Raw genomic sequence first — 14,544 nt, 5'->3', positions numbered from 1 at the left:
AGACTTCATCTGTTCTCGGACCCAATTGGGGATATAGGCATGAATAATCAGAAGCACAAAAGCCCATGTGGGTGAAATTGCCCCTTTTATTCATCATCGTGGCTTTTATGGCAAAAAAAAGTCTGGAATGTATATTGGAACTAGTACAGATTAAACAAAAATTATGTTTCCCACTTTACCCTCACTTGCTGCACACCACCCACATATGATGTAGAGATACACACCCACACAAACAGGCATGAATTAGTAGACATTATCTTCTAACAGGCAGTACTAAAGAGACAAGATTTTTGGAGTCTGGGAAAGGTTAAATGCCGCAGGTGCAGAATTGGAACAGCAGAAAAAATACATACCAACTATGTTTCCTATAGTCAGTGTAAAAGATGAAAACATTTTAAATGTCTACACTGTAAAACCTGGTATACATGTAACACATTTATGCATGTTTTATATCATTTAAATATAGGAAAGTGATTTAAACACTAGTATGAGTTCAATAGTCCCACCTCTGCCCCCCTCCAAATATAACTAGAATAGGAGTGTGACCCTGCCTAACCAAAACAATTTTCGTCACCTAATATACTGTGTAAAACTATTGGTGCAGAATTTGCGGTTGGTATGATGGTGTACTCTCAGAGTCTGCCATCATATCGCCTTTGAAATTGACCGCAAGTTCGGAATTTCCGCAAGCGCTAAATCCCGAACTTGCAATCTGTCAACTTCTGACTTGACAGATCATCCACTGCGACTGTGAAATCCTCATTGCTGGTGCAGAGTTGGGCTAATTGCCCACCAACCACCCAGCAATTATGCAGGAAAATCTTACGGCTGGTGCAAATAGGCGCAGGAGCCTGTTTGTACAGCGTATGGGGACGGGGTAGTTGGCCATACTGTATCAATATCCAACATAGCTTTGCATTGCCATACAAATACTGCCATTACTTTGTATTGTTCTCACTTTGCTGTCCATCACTCTGATTTCGAATTATTCCCAGCCACCAGACTTTTTGTATAATAAAGTAATTGGATATTGTTAAAACAAGATTTGCACCTAATATTTCTTTGCCATACCTCGCTTTGAATAATTGTTGTTTTTATTCATTTCACTCTATGCAAGTAAAACTGGACAGATCCTCGAAAAGGGATCGTGTTTATTTAACAACAAATATTCCGTGCCAGTTTAGCTTGAGTGTTATAATGATTATCATTATTATTTACAGTGGGAGTGATAAGTCATCAATTCAAATCAATATTCACACCGTTTAATTTAAGATTTGATTGGTGTCGGGCATCGGAGATTTCTGTTTCCTGATTGGAGCACCGCCCCACGTGATCCCAGGTACACTTATGCACACGGTGCGCCCCTGGGATCCGTGGGCCACTACGCTGTGCACAACTCCGCAGCGAAACAAGGCAAGTTTTTTAAGGGGGCCTCGCACCAGGTAAGTGCGGGCTTCTTTCAGAGGTTGGCGGCGTACTCCTTAGTTACCGTCGCCAACCACAATTTCAGGGCCAATTAAGTTTAATTATCATACTTCTGGTTGTCTTCCTGATGGGAGTTGCCTTTTTATCTGTTTTCAGAGAAACTGATGTTGGTATTAATCCCACTGGCGGCCAGGCATTCTCAACCACCTATGACCTTTACCCATTTACATGGAGCATCCCTCACTGAGAAATTCAGCATCCAAGACACCATTCTTTATTATAGCAGTCGAAACTGTAGTTAACATAGAAACATAGAAGATAGGAGCAGGAGTAGGACATTCGGCCCCTCGAGCCTGCTCCGCCATTCAATGCGATCATGGCTGATCATCCAAGTTCAGTACCCGGTCCCTGCTTTCTCCCCATACCCCTTGATTCCTTTAGCCTTAACAAATATAGCCAACTCCTTCTTGAATATATTTAATGAATTGGCCTCTACTGCCTTCTATGGTAGAGAATTCCACAGGTTCACCACTCTCTGGGTGAAGAAATTCCTCCTCATTTCTGTCCTAAAAGGCCTACCCCTTATCCTTAGACTGTGACCCCTGGTTCTGGATTCCCCGACCATCGGGAACATCCTCCCTGCATCTAGTCTGTCCAGTCCTGCCTGAATTTTATAAGTTTCAATGAGATCCCCTCTCATTCTTCTAAACTCCAGCAAGTACAAGCCCAATCGACCCAATCTCTCCTCATACATCATTCCTGCCATCCCAGGCATCAGCCTGGTGAATCTTCGTTGAACTCCTTCCATGGCAAGAATATCCTTCCTCAGACAAGGCGACCAAAACTGCACACAATACTCAAGATGTGGTCTCACCAAGGCCCTGTACAACTGCAGTAAGATATCCTTGTTCCTGTACTCAAACCCTCTCGCTATGAAGGCCAACATACCATTTGCCTTCTTAACCGCCTGCTGCACCTGCATGCTTGCCTTCAGCGACTGGTGCACAAGGACACCCAGGTCTCGTTGCACTTCCCCTTCTCCCAATCTATTGCCGTTCAGATAATAATCTGCCTTCCTGTTTTTGACACCAAAGTGGATAACCTCATATTTATCCACGTTATATTGCATCTGCCATGCATCTGCCCAATCACCCAACCTGTCCAAATCATCCTGTAGTTTCTCGGCATCCTCCTCACAGCACACACGCCCACCCAGCTTTGTGTCGTCTGCAAATTTGGAGATATTACATCTAGTTTCCTTGTCTAGATCATTAATATATATTGTGAATAGCTGGGGTCCAAGGACTGATCCCTGCGGTACCCCACTGCGGTATGCCACTCGGAAAAAGACCCGTTTATTCCAACTCTTTGCTTTCTATCTGCCAACCAGTTCTCTATCCAAGTCAATACCTTGCCCCCAATCCCATGTGCCTTAACTTTACACGCTAATCTCTTAAGTGGGACCTTATCGAAAGCCTTCTGAAAGTCCAAATACACCACATCCACTGGTTCTCCCTTATCTATTTTACTATTTACATCCTCAAAAAATTCCAGTAGATTAGTCAAGCACGATTTACCTTTTGTAAATCCATGTTGACTTTGTCCAATCCTGTCACTGTTTTCCAAGTGCTCTGCTATTACATCTTTTATAATGGACTCTAGCATGTTCCCCACTACCGATGTCAGGCTTACCGGTCTGTAATTCCCCGTTTTCTCTCTACCACCTTTTTTGAATAGTGGGGTAACATTAGCTACCCTCCAATCCATGGGTACTGTTCCAGATTCCATCGAATGTTGGAAGATGATCAGCAATGCATCTACTATTTCTAGGGCCACTTCCTTAAGTACCCTTGGATATAGATTATCAGGCCCTGGGATTTAATCGGCCTTCAATCCCATCAATTTCCCTAACACCATTTCCCTACAAATACTGATTTCTTTCAGTTCCTCCCTTTCATCAGACCCTATGTTCCCCGACATTTCTGGGAGGTTATTTGTGTCCTCCTTTGTGAAGACAGAACCAAAATATGTATTTAATTGGTCTGCCATTTCTTTGTTCCCCATTATAAATTCCCCTGATTCTGACTGCAAGGGACCTACGCTTGACTTCACCCATCTTTTTCTCTTCACATATCTATAAAAGCTTTTACAGTCAGTTTTTATGTTCCCTGCAAGCTTACTCTCATATTCTATTTTCCCTTTCTTAATTAATCCCTTTGCCCTCCTTTGTTGAATCCTAAACTGCTCCCAATCCTCTGGATTACTGCTTTTTCTGGCCAATTTATATGTCCTCTCCTTGGATCTTACGCTATCCCTAATTTCCCTCGTTAGCCACGGTTGAGTCACCTTTTTTGTTTTATTTTTATGCCAAACTGGGATGAACAAATTCTGTAGTTCATCCATGCGGTCTTTGAATGTTTGCCATTGCCTATCCACCGTTAACCCTTTGAATGACATTCCCCAATCAATCCTACCCAATTCGCGCCTCAGACCATCGTAGTTTCCTTTATTTAAATTCAGGACCCTAGTCTCTGAGTCAACTACTTCATTCTCCATCTTAATAAAGAATTCGATCTTATTATGATTGCTCCGACCCAAGGGGCCTCGTACAACAAGATTGCTAAATAATCCTTTCTCATTACATAATACCCAGTCTAAGATGGCCTGATCTCTGGTTGGTTCCTCGACATATTGGTCCAGGAAACCATCCCGTAAACGCTCCAGGAATTCCTCCTCCACAGTATTGTTACTAATTTGGTTAGCCCAATCTATATGTAGATTAAAGTCACCCATGATGACTGCTGTGCCCTTTTTGCACGCTTCTCTAATTTCCCTTTTAATGCCATCCCCAACCGCCGCATTACTGTTTGGAGGTCTATATACCACTCCCACTAACGTTTTCTGCCCCTTGGTATTTCTCAGTTCTACCCATACAGATTCCACATCATCAGAGCTAATATCCTTCCTTACAATTGTGTTAATCCCTTCTTTAACCAGTAATGCTACCCCACCTCCCTTTCCATTTTGCCTATCTTTCCTGAATATTGAATACCCCTGGATGTTGAGTTCCCAGCCTTGGCCACCCTGGAGCCATGTTTCCGTAATCCCAATCAAATCATATTCGTTTACCACTATTTGCGCAGCTAATTCATCCATCTTATTACGAATGCTCCTCGCATTAAGACACAAAGGCCTAGAAATTCAGTTGTTTGCGCCAGCCGCTAGCGCCTTAGGAGGAGGAGAAGTGGGGCGCTAAGTGGCTGGCGCCCGGACACGGCGCGATCTACGCCTCTCGCGAACTTCAGTTAAGATTTAGCGGTGGCACAAAACCTTTGCATGCGCTCAGCTGCGTGCGCAGATCCTGACGTAATTTCATGGTGCAACGCCCTTTGTGCGCCCCGAACCGGAAATTCAGTGGCTCCGGCCTATTGTGCGCCTGGCACCCCTAGCGACTGGTAGAGGGGAACGGTTCCCAGTCGCTGCGGGGTGCGCTAATTAAAGGGGACTCCTGCAGTATAAATGGCAGCCATTTTGCACCACTCCTTCTTTGTGAGAGACGGATCTTTGGAGAGAGACAAAGGTAGAGAGCTTTCTGCTTTGGCTCAACACTCGCACAGGTACTTGTGGCTTCAGGCCACAGCTTTGCACTTGTCTTTAACTTCAGTGTCATAGCATTGATTGGAAACATATAATGGGGGCTGCAATGGGTGGAAACGTTGAGCTTCTCCATTGCATTCAAAGGGCTCAGAGACGCCGTGAGAGAGTGCCAGTCATGGCCAGACGGAGAAGGGCCAACAGGCGTCGGCAAAGGAGTCCTTACCCACCCAGGGTATACCGCCAGCAGTTCTCATATCTGAACATGTCTGAGGACCAGTGTGTTCGGAGGCTGCGATTCAGAAGGGCGGTGGTCACTGAGATCTGCCACCTGCTTCGTGGAGATCTGCAGCCACAGCTGAGGAGCAGGACGTCTCTGTCGGTGGCAGTGACGGTGGCTCTCAACTTCTATGCTACCGGCTCCTTCCAATCCGTTACTGGGGACAATTCCAACATCTCCCAGTTCGCGGTACATTGCTGCATCCGCCAGGTGACCAATGCCCTTTTCAGAAGGAGACGTCAGTTCATCTCCTTCCCCATGACCATGGACAAGCAGCAAGAGCGTGCAATGGGCTTTGCAGCATTAGCGGGCTTCCCCATGGTGTAGGGCGCCATTGACTGCACGCATGTGGCTTTGCGGGCACCTCTAGAGAATGCTGAGGATTACCGCAACCGGAAGGGCTACCATTCGCTCAACGTGCAGTTGGTGTGTGACCACAGGCAGCTCATCCTAGCTGTCAATGCCCGCTTTCCAGGCAGCAGCCACGATGCCTTCATCCTGCGTCAGACTTCTGTGGCAGACATGTTCGAGGCCCAGCCTCACCCACGAGGATGGCTTCTTGGGGACAAAGGCTATCCTTTGTGCACCTGGCTGATGACCCCGCTCCGTGCGCCCAGCACCCCTGCTGAAGAGGGATACAATGACAGCCATCAAGCAATCAGGAACATCATTGAGCAAACAATCGGCGTGCTGAAGCAACGGTTCCGCTGTCCGGATTGTTCCGGGGGAGCCCTACAGTGCTCGCCTGAGCGAGTCTCCCATTTCGTTATCGTGTGCTGCATGCTGCACAACCTGGCTATCCGCAGGACTCAGCCACTGCCAGCAGACATTGGAAGACCACCAGAGGAGGAGGAGGAAGACCAGCACAGGAGGGAGGCAGAAAGTGCAAGGGCCGCCCGTCGGCGGCTTATTGCAAGTCGGTTCTAGGCCCCCTCTCAGGGAATGGCTTGTGCCAATGGCAGAAGATGAATGTAGCCACTGCACAAGCCCTCAGCCGAGCAGGGCAACCAGGACTTCCAAAAGAAAGCATGGACAGTGCGATTTAAGAATTTTTTTTACTGTGATACCTCTGTGCCCTTCCCACATGACAAACTAATGGAGAGAAACCCCCCCCCCCCCACAAAACACAAATACACCAGTCTCGGCCTTTTTAAGTAAAACAAGTATACCAGTCTCGGCCTTTAAATATGAAACAATACACCAGTCTCGGCCTTTAAATATGAAACAATACACCAGTCTCGGCCTTTAAATATGAAACAATACACCAGTCTCGGCCTTTACATATGAAACAAATACACCAGTCTCGGCCTTTATATATAAAACAAAACATTTGGCCACACCTTCTACTTTTTCCCCTGCGAGGGTGATCCGTTTCACTTCCGTGACTGGCCCCTACCCGCCCTGCAGCTCCTCCTCAATGGGACCCCAGTGGCTGCAGCAAGGCTGGGGGAAGGCTGCTGAGGGTCAGATGGTGAGATGGCAGATGCCCTTGGGGGTTGGCCTGGACCAGCTCTGGGCCTGGAGGGGCCGGCTGCTGACTGCTCCAACTCTGCTTGGGCGGAAGCAGTCTGTCCAACAGCTGGTGGCAGCTGCAATGGAGGAGTGACAGTGTTGGCTGCAGGAATGCTGCCAACCTGACAGATCACAGGCACTCCCTGGTCGGCTGATACATTGGCACGCGCACGGGCCAGCACTGCAGCATGCGCAGCAATCTGCTGAGGCACAGACTGCTGGGCTGCTGCGGCACGGCGAGTGCCCTGGCGATGCCTGGCCGATCCAGCGAGTGTGGCAGCAGTTAGTGCCCGTGTGGCCCTGGTCTGTGTCTGCATGACAGCAGCCAGTGAATGCACGGCACGACTGAGCACTTGGCTAGAAGCCGCCTGTGAAGCAGCGAAGTCCTGCTGACTCCTAGCCTGTGCTGCCGCGATGTCCTGCAGACTCCTGGCCTGTGCTGCACTGAATTGTTGCAGACTCCTGGCCTGTGCTGCACTGAATTGTTGCAGACTCCTGGCCTGTGCTGCCCCGAATTCCTGCACACTCCTTGCCAGTGACTCTATGGAGTCAGGCATCCTTGCCACTGCAGCCATGAGCTCAGTGTGCCTGCGCTCAGCCTGGGTGCCCATTTCCGCTAGGAGCCACACCTCCTCTGCGCTCACCATAGCAGGACTGGAGGCCGCACTCACCCTCCGGGGAGAAGGCCGCCAAGCTACCCCACCCCTCCCGCGTTGCTGCAGCCCGCTGGTCCCCGGAGCTTCACTATCCTCCGACCCTTCCCCCCTGCTCCCTTCCAGGGACGACGTGTCACCATCATGGCCATGGGCTGCCTCGGCTGAGGGTGTCCCTGATGGGCTGACTTCCTCTCCCTCCTCCTCTATGTCTGACTCGGACACAGTGCCAGCTTGAGGGGCCGCCTCCTCACCTGGCGAGTCACCATCTGAAAGCAGGGAGGCACAAGAGTTGCTTTAGAGTGAGGACAGGGCGGCAGCGAGGGAGGCATGAGTGCTGCTGTGCACTGCATTGGTTTGATAGTGGCAAAGGATGCTGGTGTGAGGCGCAAGTGGAAAGGGAGAGGTCAAAAAGGTGATGACCTTACCATTGGCGCCCAGAACAGGGTCAGCATCTCCAGTGGCGACGGGGCCACTCAGCCGGCCTGCCATGATCCGCTCCACTCACTGCTCGAGGTCGCTCAGCTGTTTCAGGTCAGGACGGCCTCCCCCGGTCTGTCGCTGCTGTCTTCTGTTTTGCGCCAGCTTGGCCTGCAAGAGAAAGGACAGCCTCTAAGTACAGTGTCAAGCCCTGATCTTGCCCGCACTGCCTCCCATGGTCGATTAGCCCTGACAGTGTCAAGCCCTGATCTTGCCCGCACTGCCTCCCATGGTCGAATAGCCCTGACAGTGTCTAAAGTCCTGAATGCGCAAGTGCTTTTCATGACAGTCCCATAGCTGCTGGATGAGGGCTGGCCGTTAGGGCTTTCAGGCCCCTTTGGCCATAAAGTGAGGTGCACATGCAGGGACGAGGAGGATACTGGAAAGGGTACTCACCCTGACAACCCGAGTGAGGTCGTTGAATTTTTTCCGGCACTGGGTTGGTGTCCTGCCAACCACGCTGTTGGACGTGACCCTGTTTGCCACATCCCTCCATGCTTTCCAATATTTGGCGGGAAGCGGCCTCCTGCCACCCTCAGGGAAGAGGATATGGCGCCTGCGGTCCACTGCGCCAACCAGCAGCTTCAGGTCACCCTCGCTGAAGCGTTGCGCTCTCTCCCTGGCCTCCTCCATTCTCCTGGGTGTGGAGCTGTTCCAGAAGCAGTGTTCAGGCCTTGCCTTAGGGCTGCAGTGTGCAGGGCATGGCAGCCAAACAATTCCACCCTCCCCCTTTAAGTGCTGACCGGCGCCTGACTGCCTGCCCTCAATGAGCAACTCGCCGCACCTGCGCTGCGCCCGCCTTCGGTGTTTGCGCCCCGGATCGCCGGCTTAGCGCCTAATGATAGTCGTGCATCGCCTGCTTTAGCGCAGCAGCAACCTCTTGGGGCGATGCAACTGAATATCAGCGAAGGTGGCGCTAAGTTGCGCCGGGCGCAAAAGTTAGCGAACGCCATGCTGTAGCGCCCCAAACGTGGCTATACTGAATTTCTAGGCCAAAGCCTTCAGGCTTGTTTTTTTAACGCTCTTAGACCTATTCGAATTATTATTTACTGTGGCCATGTTTGATTTAAACCATTGATTTCTCTGACTGCCACTTTTGTTTTTCTCCTTCCTATCTTTTGCTTTTTTGCTTGTTTCCCTTTCCTCTGTCCCCCTGCTCAGGTTCCCAACCTCCTGCCATTTTAGTTTAAACCCTCCCCCACAGCACTAGCAAACACTCCCCCTTGGACATCAGTCCCGGCCCTGCCCAGGTGCAAACCATCCGGTTTGAACTGGTCCCACCTCCCCCAGAACCGGTTCCAATGTCCCAGGAAATTGAATCCCTCCCCCTGGCACCATTCCTCTAGCCACATATTCATCTGAAATATTCTTCTATTTCTACTCTGACTAGCACGTGTCACTGGTAGCAATCCTGAGATTACTACCTTTGAGTTGAATAATTTAATATCTAAGAACAATTTCCTGTACCAGTATCTTATTTTAGTACTAGTATGTTCAAATCTATACTGCATGTCAACACAAACAAGTGGCTGTAAGTTTCAGGTGACTCCATTCATAAAAACATAGAACATTTAGCACTGGAAGAAGCTAATCAGTTCTTCTTGCTTGTGCTATTCCTCCCCATTTACTTAAAAAAAAATTATTTTGTTCTGCCAATTTTCTCCACTCCCCTCCTCTCATGAAGGCCGTGACTCTTTGCTGGGGTATGGTACCACAGGTCCTGGCTGTCCTCAGTTACCTCATCCAGTTGGCCCTTATTCATGGGTGAGCCTCAACAGAGGGTGTTTTTAGGCTATTAAACCATGGGGGCCAACCCAACTAAGCCTGATCCACTTCTTATACAAAGTCCATGTAAATGCACTTCCAGTAAGGGGCACTGGATATCAATCTGGAGTGGGAACCTGGCTGATTTTCACCTGAAAACCAAGGGTGCTAAGGTCATTTGCAGCATGTGAACAAACAACATGACTGAGATCAGCAAACTCAGCACAGTTTGGGGATCAAACTCAGGATCTTCTGGTTTGTATAGCTCAGCTATTCACTGGATAAACTCATTGAGCTGTTGGGGGAGGAATATAAATGTCTTCATTTTTAGAATTCATATTTTTTTTTTAACACTGACAGCTGGGGATCGGGTGGAAGCTGATATATATTGAAATCTGGCTTCACTTGACTCCAGCAGATTATGCATTTTGTGTAAACAAGGCAGCTGTACTCAATCCATCAACAAAGTTTCATGTACTTAATCCAGATTAGGGTACCTGGACTCCGTATAAACAAGGTGGAATAGCATTTTGTTACTTGTGTACTATGTAAACAAAATTATCAGTTGTGAAAAGAAAGCGTGACAATGGTTGAAGACAGCATCCACTGATTCTTGAACCCAATCTGGGAAATCTTCTCTCACCATATACTTCACCCCCATCCTTCCTTCCTCTTACTCTGGATTACTTCATTCTACCGTCTCTCAGCCACTGTGCCCCTGCCCTCGGAAATTCTCTTCCAAAGTTACTTTGCCTTGCCATCTCTGTTTTGTCTTCAAAAGCCCCCTAAAATCGTTGGGGGTAATTTTCAATTCCGCCCCCTGGACGGTAACCTGTTGAAGCAGATTGCCCACCCTTTATAGAACCCGTCTGATTTTCGTTCAATTGATTTCAATGGGACGAAAATCGGGCGGGTTCTTCTACAATGTGCAAGTGATCCACTCTGCCAGGGTACCGCCCCAGCAGCGAAGCTGAAAGTTACCCCAAAATTAAGACCTGGGCAGTTTTCCTCCCCAGATTCGTTCACCTCCTGCTTGGTGCCTATCTCTCCCTTTGTAAAGGACTCTTGACACGTTCTTCATGAGGAGCAATATATGGATGTAAGTTGTTACTTCAGTTTATTCCCACCTGCTGGAAGGTTCTCAGGACAGCGCCGCACCCTGTGGATGAGTAGCTGGCAGGTGACCTCCGCCTGTCGGCTGCCTGTAGGTTGAGAGGGCTCTTCTCGAGTAGCATGTTTGCCTTTCCCTGTGAACGCAGCCAGCTGCCAGTCAGTTTAAGAGCGTGGCAAACATTGGGATGTCATTGCATGGGCACTCACGCGGACTCTAATACATTGGAGTGCCAATCTTCGTGCCACAAGCTATTGGATTTAAGAGAACCTAATTGTCCCTCATGCTGTTTTCATTTGTATTTCATTCATAGTTTAGTATTTCAAAGAGCTGATGTACTTATATCCTTCTGTTACTGAATCAGTTATCCTCTTGGGATACTAAGTGACCTAAAGTTGCCAAATTGACCTAGACTTTAAATTTGTTGAGAGGCTCTGTAGATTGGGTCTGTTACCCAAACAAACTCACTCCCAAATCCTGTATGTGTAAAAACATGGCCAGCATTGAGGTGTGGCCTTTCATAGTTGGCTGTACTGTGATTGTTTCCAGCCTCAGTTAGCCACTGAATGGATGAAGAAAGGTAAGTTTTAAAAGTATGTTTATAACAAACATCAGTGAGCACGCACAGATGCTAAATAATTTGAGAGATGGGTACTTGAAACTTCTCTTATAATGAAAACAAAATAATACCTGTTTCTCACCACAATGAACAATCTGCTAACAAAATGTTAGGAATGTGTGGCTTTGAAATGTGCAGTTTAGCCAGTGGGTCATTGTTTATGCAAAGAATTAGGCATTCTCTCAGTATCAGGTAATAATGTACTGTGAAGAGGTTCCAAGAATTTATCTCCTTTGCACTTTTTGCAGGTTATCTAATCAAATCTTTGGAGAACAATGATGTTCTGCCAGCCTTGACGGATATGACGAGGAAAGGATTAAACATTAAATTAGCTGTCTGTACAGTTATGATAAAATCCTTTCTTAAAATGATGTGATCTGTAATTGCTATGCTTATAGGTGCTAAGGCTATTTAGGTGGTATCTATGCTGTAGTTATTAGGATACCATTTTTCACTTTTCCGCATGTTAATTTACTGTCGACAGCAAGTGTTCTTTTTGCAAATTTTCTCACCTCCCCTCCTGAAGGTGTTGAGATACAGTTCCATAGTCGCCTGCTCTCTTTTGGTACTTGGCCAAAGTGACCATTCTTCATGTGTGAGTCTAAATGGTGTTTGTCTGGGGGTAATTTTACCATGGGGGCATCACCGTTAAGCCCAATCTTGTCCTGACCTGACATGCCTTGCATATGCATTTTTTTAACAGGCATCATTGGCTAGTGATCAGGAATAGCTGAGTTTTCCTCTCCTTAACCCAAGGACACTGATCCAACCATAGCATCTTTACAGCTGCTCCAGCCAGCTCGGCACAGTCTGCATATTGAACCTGGGCTCCATCCCACTGGGTGGGATGCACTTACCAGATAAGAGTCATGTATATTGCATTTTTATCAGTCACTGCTAATTAGTGAGGAGGAGTATACAAAATGTAAGTTGTTATTTCAGTTTTCTCCCACTGTAAGTCAAAAAGTGCGAGCAAGAGACCAGCAGACATTTGGGTAGGGTGGCATGCAGTTACCCAACACAAATTTTGCTACACAAATGCATGCAGCATAACAATAAAACAAGTGAGTTAGATGCACAAATTCAGCTTAAAGGGTATGATGTAGTAGTCATTACATAGACCTGGATACAACCTGGGCCTGATTGGGAGCTAAATATCCCAGGCTATAAGATTTGTAGAAAGGACAAGCAAATTGGGAAAGGAGGAGGTGTAGTATCTATATATATAAACGGATCGTTCTGTCTGTCTGTCTATCCTTCTGTCTGTCTGTCCTCACGTGTGCGTCTGTCCGGCTATGCGCTCGAAAGTTATAGAGCGTACCTACGCGTGCGTTACGTCGAAAGAAAGCTTACTTTTCCGAAACGGTCGTAGGCGTATTTACGTTTTGGCTGGACAAAAATCGCGCCCGCGGTATCCGAAAAACGTTCAAAATTCTGCTCATTAGCATCTCATTATCCGCTCATTAGCGACAGAGTGACCTTGAGGTCGACCAATCGTACGCCGGGTTCCTGGCGCGTGCGGCCGGGCCCTCCTACGGTCGAGTGACAGGACGATTGACCAATCCTACGCTTTGGTGACCTGACGGTCGACCAATCGGTGCGTGTGTGGGCAGGCCTTATCGTTCTGAACCGAGGTGAGTCGCCGCCATCTTGATTCCAAACTTTTCCTTTCTTTTTCCCGCTTTCTGCGTCTTTCAAAAAAACGTTGCTTTTAAAACACATATTGTTTTTTAAAAAAGTTAATTACTTTCTAAATCTTTTATCTAATCTCATTAATTTTCCTACCTTTCCCCGTTTTTCCAGGTAGGCCTCGAAGCCTCGGCCTCTCCTCCGCACCCACGCCCGAGCTAGGCACCTCCCGGCCCCAGTCAACAAGCGGCCCCCGATCGCCGCCATCTTTGTGAAGGCTGGAGGGGCGGGCCTCAGCCGAGCGCCGCTACCTTAGTAAAGGGTGCGCGCGTGGCAGGAGCAGCTGAGACGCGGCGTCTCTCTCTGTTCCCCGCTCGGCTCGGGCGGGGCTCTCGGGAGTGCTGATCTCGGGCGGGGCTTGGAGAGCGGGAAGGGTTACCCCGGCAAACCGGGCCCGCCGGCCGTCTCTCACAGCCGCAATCGGCGCTCTTCAAGCCAGCTCGGGAGGGCGGGGCCATGTCAGTGCGTGGGGCGGCACGGAGCTCCGTGGAGCCATCGCCGGGCTCGGGTGCTTTGTGGCCTGCGGGTCCGAACAGCGGCTGCGGACCTCGAGCTGACCGGGGCGCTGGACTCGGCTGGGCCATGTCTTTGCGGGTGTTCGCCTCGGCCAACGGCATCAGGGTGACGGCCGAGGCCGCCAAAAGCGTCCAAGGGAACGCGTTCATCCAGGTGCCGAGGCCCGGGCCCCGGGGCGGAAAGAGGATTGAAGCGGGGGATGAGGGCTCGGGCAGGGGAGCGGGAGAGGGGGAGGAGGGGGTGGGAGAGGGAGGAAGGGGGTAGGGAGGTGGTGAGAGGGAGGAGGAGGGGGTAGGGAGGTGGTGAGAGGGGGAGAGGAGGGGAGAGAGAGAGGGTGGGGGAGGGAGAGAGGGTGGGGGAGGGGAGAGAGAGAGGGTGGGGGGAGGGGAGAGAGAGGGGGTGGGGGGAGGGGAGAGAGAGAGGGTGGGGGAGGGGGAGAGAGAGAGGGTGGGGGAGGGGGGAGAGAGAGAGGGTGGGGGGAGGGGAGAGAGGGAGGGTGGGGGGGAGGGAGAGAGGGAGGGTGGGGGGAGGGGAGAGAGGGAGGGGTGGGGGGAGGGGAGAGAGGGAGGGTGGGGGGAGGGGAGAGAGGGAGGGTGGGGGGGAGGGGAGAGGGAGGGTGGGGGGAGGGGAGAGAGGGAGGGTGGGGGGAGGGAGAGAGGGGAGGGTGGGGGGGAGGGAGTGAGGGGAGGGTGGGGGAGGGGAGAGGGGGAGGGTGGGGGGAGGGAAGAGGGTGGGGGGAGGGGAGAGAGGAGGGTGGGGGAGGGGAGAGGGGGAGGGTGGGGGGAGGGAGAGAGGAGGGTGGGGGAGGGGAGAGGGAGGTGGGGGGAGGGAGAGAGGGAGGGTGGGGGGAGGGGAGAGAGGGAGGGTGGGGGGAGGGGAGAGAGGGAGTGTGGGGGGAGGG

At 49.9% G+C, this 14,544-nt stretch overlaps 1 protein-coding gene across 1 annotated transcript in view; it reads left to right on the top strand.

The window, feature by feature from the left end:
- Positions 1-14,544, top strand: part of LOC147120181 (nmrA-like family domain-containing protein 1) — a 125,925-nt gene that overhangs the window by 27,268 nt on the left and 84,113 nt on the right. The window lies entirely within an intron of this gene.

This window comes from Somniosus microcephalus, chromosome 4 (assembly GCF_052327205.1).
Source record: "Somniosus microcephalus isolate GS21.2 chromosome 4, FLI_Smic_1.0, whole genome shotgun sequence".
In the NCBI taxonomy this organism is placed as follows: Eukaryota; Metazoa; Chordata; class Chondrichthyes; order Squaliformes; family Somniosidae; genus Somniosus; species Somniosus microcephalus.
The sequence above is the reverse complement of the archived record's forward strand: the minus strand, read 5'-3'. Positions and strand labels throughout refer to the sequence as shown.